The sequence below is a fragment of the Arvicola amphibius genome, chromosome 11 (genome assembly GCF_903992535.2).
Source record: "Arvicola amphibius chromosome 11, mArvAmp1.2, whole genome shotgun sequence".
Classification (NCBI taxonomy): domain Eukaryota; kingdom Metazoa; phylum Chordata; class Mammalia; order Rodentia; family Cricetidae; genus Arvicola; species Arvicola amphibius.
In genome coordinates this window covers 43,787,167-43,792,361 of record NC_052057.2, presented here as the reverse complement: position 1 = coordinate 43,792,361, position 5,195 = coordinate 43,787,167, and positions in this window count along the sequence as shown.

Here is a 5,195-nt window from a genome sequence, read left to right as displayed (position 1 = left end):
ATGTGCATCGAATTACAGTGTTTAAATATTCCATAATATGAGACTCTTCCCCTTCGCCTACATATTCCCACTCCTTCGGGGGCCTCTTGGTTATTCAAGTTGTTATAACATTTTCCACTGTGTGGAACATCTCAGTTTTGTTGTTGTTGATTGAGTTATTTGGTTGGTCTGCTGCCTTAAGGAAAAAAAAGAAAGAAAAAATCTGTAAGCTATAAAATGCATCTTCTTTCTTCCTTTGTCTAGGCATTAGAGTCTGGCTTGGGACTAGAACCCCACCCCAAACCTCCCACCACGAGTCTGCCATATTTCTATAGGCTCCTACATGCTCAGCGCTACCTCTTTTGAAATGATGCCCAAACCCAGCAGTGTTTACATAAGTAAAAGGGAGTTTTACTTTTATGCCGTAACTTCTGCACGAAGCAGAGAGTTTTCCTAGTCGCACCTTAGACTTTGTTCATAGCTAAACTTCTATTTTTCTAACGTGATGGTTTTATCCAGCTCTGACAACAGATTTCTTTAGGAGATTACATACCCGGAATGAACTTATTTTTTTCTGCCAAGAATTATGGCACACCTGGAAGACCTAAATCATTTTTATCTGTGTTTTAGAAACTTTTCATACTGAAATTGCTTATGTTGCTTATCTTGAACTGGACCTGTATCCTGAGGAGAGCTTAAGAGTCAGGTGTGTATGTGTGTGTGTGTGTGTGTGTGTGTGTTTGCGTGTACACACACATGGGCGTACAGGAGTCATAAAATAAACATATCCAAGGTGCATTTCTTTCTCATCACAGAACACTATCTCCCAGACTGCTTCACCTCTTACGTACCAAATAACATATGAGAATGTGCCTGCATGATTTCCACAGACTGCTTACACTGGTTCTCATGCGGGTCCCCGTTAATGTTTGATACGGTCCCCAAGTGGTTTAAGGAGGTGTGAGGCACTGTATCTTTGGCAAGTGTTTGGTACTATATATACTTTGTCAAGGGAAAAGAGAAAACTCTTAGGGGCTTTTTTCTCTCCTAAAAAAATGTGTCTGATAATTACATAATGTATTTTGAGAACACCACATCATAGCATCAATTGAGTTTAAAACAAACAAACAAACAAATCACCCAGAAAGCTTGCTCTTAAGTTTGTAGAGCAATGTATTTCCTGCAACTGTCAAACGGTTGATGAAGCTTCTCAGGCACACCTCTGGACTGTAAGGAGAGTTGCCTTATCAATTGCCAAAGCTGTCACAAAGGTGTGCTGGTGCATTCGATAATGTCGTGCACGTTAGGAATTAGTTACATGAAATTAAGAAAAATAATCCCTTCATGTTTTTCTGTGGCGTTGGAGCTCCTGGTTTTGCTGGGAAACCCGAATCTGCTTGTTTTCCTGACAGGAGTCTGGCTCAGCAGCCAGGACATGCCCTCGGTCCCTCCCTTTAGACTCGGTTATACCAAGGTTTGCCAAACTGGTTTTGTTTATTCTTGTTAAACAAGCCGAATTTCTGCTCTTGGTTGTCTCTGCTACAGAGTCAGCAATTTAAAGGCCAAAGTTCCCATAGCGACAGAGGACGTGGGTATACACATTTATTTTGTTTGGATAAAATCCCTGAGAGATTAAGAGAAGGATTAGGAAAAATCATGGATAAGTGAGAACACTTATTTTGATGTCTTTTAGGTGACCCAAGGATGGTAGTGTGATATTACAAATAATATTTAATAAGGGGTACAGAAAAACAAAATGCAAATACATTAAAATATATTGGCTGTTAAATTAACATATAAATCAGTTAATTTCCCAAATTACTATTTTCTGTTACAATGGTTTAATTTTACACAAATGTTACTAAATTCTGTCCCAGGTGTAGATAAGGTCATTCTGTTTCTTTAAGAGGTTCAAATTTCCTGATAAGCCGACGTCAAACCAAGAAACAAGCAGAATTAGTAGACAGTCTAATGAATGACCGGGAAAGTTGTAGCTGCCTCACCCCCTGGTTCCCACACACTCTAGTTACCTCATTACCTGCCCTGGGAATTTGGGGGCCAATTGGGCTGAAGAGCTTGGGTCAGGTGACCAAAACATCAAACTGTGTCTGAAACCCTACCTGCCAGATGGGATTTCAGCGGGGCCTCTGGGTAGCGGACTCCGGCAGGGCTGCTGTGCAATTTTCGTATTTGATTTCACCTTTGCTTTCAGGCTCAGCTTTTGGTTCCACGGGCTGACTGCTGAAGCAAGCTCGTTGATGTGGGTTTTCTGTGCAGGTGCGTGGGCTGAATTATTTCCTGTACTACCTGCTGCACCCCATTATGCAATAACTAAGAAAACAAACCAAAACAAAAACCGCTCCTTTGCTCCAGACTGTTTTTCATCAGCAGAGGGGGATTCTGACTTGTTCTTTTCCTTTTATCTTGCTTGGTTGCTAATATCTTGAGTGGTTGATTTGTAATACATATATATGCATATATATGTATTATATATGTATATATATACCTATATATTTAATGTCTAAATGGTTTGTGGGCCACTGGACACACCTCCCGGTGTGGGGCTGAGACTGTGTTCGGCACAGAGGGATGGAATCTGTAACTCTAGAGCCTTGCTAAGGTTTCACAGGACAAGGATAGTGATGACAACAACTGCTTGTTTTGTGCAGATGCAGAAAGGCACTTAAAAAAAAAAACAAGTGCAGGAAGCCACAGGAAGTTCAGTCTTAAGGGACAGGTGAGTGAGCTGGGTTGTAAGAAATCAAGTAAAGCGTCCTCAAGGCTGCAGGACCACAGACAGGACCCCAGTCAGGACACCTCTGTACCTGTCCTTGCTTCTGTGCAGGTTGACATTTGTCTTGATTGTTATGATAGGCGCTGGGAGCACTGGCGCTCAGAGTGTCTTCCTAGTTCTCTTGAGAGAGTAGATCCCATCAGAGAGGTGAATCCCGTTGGGAAGCCTCCTGGAGGAGTTGCCATCAGGTGCTCAGGGCTGCCACCAGAGTGCAATTCTCCAGAGAAAGAGGAAAAGTCGACTGCGAGATGCCTTTGTTAAAAACCACGCCAAGGAAAACAAACCGGCCTTCTCTGTAGATGCAAGGACTCCATGTCAAATACACTCCCTGGCTCACACAGCAAACATCCGCAGGCACTAATGATTATACCACAGGGCAGGCGTACAAAGATGAGGACGGTGGGGTGTTGGTAGGATGGTAGTGTCCCTGTTTACCCAATACCGCAAGAGTGGCTCCACCACATCCCCGCTCATCCTTGTGGACCAGAGAGGACCACGCTAGTCTCCCTCGTTACAGGTGAACGTGCTGAGATTCAGAAGAGTCAAATGATGTGCTCAGGAACATGCACCGATTATTTGAGGGTCACGGCAATCGGATTCCACTCCAGTCTGCTTGAATCTGTGACCCCTCTTCTCAACAGTCCCCCACTATTAGCTAGAGACGGAACAAGGATATAACTTTTTCTGGATCTTTAAAGAATAAGTTAGATGGATAAGTAGTTGACACTATGTATATTACCACGTCTAAGCAAACTATTCTTGGAGAATAAAACCTTCAGGGAAGAAAAGGTTGGGGCTGGAACATTCCCCGGGAGCCTGCGTCTGTTCTATGGCAGCGGAGAGTGAGTGGGAGACGCATGCTCCGTAGTCTCGCTCCCTGCAAGAAATCCCAAGGAAATAACTGATCTCCAGTTTTAGTCTGTAAAATGATCATAGAAAGTGCTGTGTAAGTCAGAGCGAACTCCCATCCCGACAGGGGCCTGCCAAATAGAGCAACTAGGTGCTCACATATTTTCCAGTACAAGTGTTTCATTATTAATTCATGGTCCAGGTCTTCGGCACATGCTGTTACTAATATTAGGTTTCAAAAGAGAATAATGAACGGGAGCACTGGTCTAAATGTCTTAACATTTTTTAAACAATGTTTGCGGTGCTAAATTCTATTTCTGGCCTAATTGGGGTCTTTACGTAAACAAGAGGAGAGTTACCGTGTGTTGGGGAGGCATAATTGTCCTACAGCGTAGTGACAGAAAAGGTACCAGTGGTTCCCAGCCGGGAGCGGGTGCGGAGAATGTAGGTGGGGATTTCTTCCCGTTGGTTCTCAGTGTGTTGGTTTATCAGACTAGAGAAAGAGAGGTCTCCTGAGTGAGTTCAACCAGAAAGCTTTGCTCTGAAAGACTAGAGAGGGAGGCCTTGTCCTGGCGGGGAGTCATCGAAACAGGGCCGCTTCCCAGTTGGGCCCTGAGATGCCCTGTGTGGGAAACCCACGGCGCTTAAACTTTATGTTTTAATGCTCTAACTTTAATTCCACTTGAAGCAACACCACTGAATCCATTGCTAGTGGATTATGATACTGAGTTGGGCCTAGTTTGTATTTCTCTTTATTCCAGGGCAGTTGTAAACATAAGTTTTAGTTAGCTGGAGAGGCAAGATGTGGAAACAGTGCCCGGGTCCCTGAAAGTTATCCCGCTGACAGAGGCTTCTTTCCAAACAGTCGGGGAGGGGTAAGTAAACCAGTCAAGAGATTCTGCTAGACACCTATCTTTCCTCACCACCGTTTTCTCTCTGTAGAGCTTATTGGTGGTAAAGATTTGAGGAGATAAGAAAAGAAAATGGGGAAACTGTGTGTGTGTGTGTGTGTGTGTGTGTGTGTGTATAAGAAAGAACACTAAACCTTTTCTACGGGTAGATTCCCATGGTGCTCTGCCTAGCATGGCATAAGCTCTTAGTTACATTTAGCTGCATTTGAATCAAAGAAAAAGCACTGACTTTAAAGAAGGATGTGTTTGCTGTTTACTGAGGGAGGGGGGGCTGCAAGGTAGGGACTTAAAAAGAGACGAGAGGACCTGTCCCCTCACCTCCCAGGGATCTAGAGAATTGCCCAAAGGCGAGAAAATACAGAAGCGACCATTTATAAGCAGGTAAAGTGAGGCTGAGAACCTCAGATTCCTGCTTTTCATTTTTAAATGTGCCAACCAGCTAGGTGGGTGGAGGTGCTGGAGAGTTGGCTCAGTGGTAAAGAACACCGACTGTTCATCCAAAGGACTTTGGTTCAATTCCCAGCACCCACATGGCAGTCACAACTGTCTGTAATTCCATCTCCGGGAGATCCCACACTCACACAGTCATATATGCAGGCAGAGTACCAATGCACACAAAATAAGAAACAAATAAGCCATTTTTTAACAATGTAACAATGTAA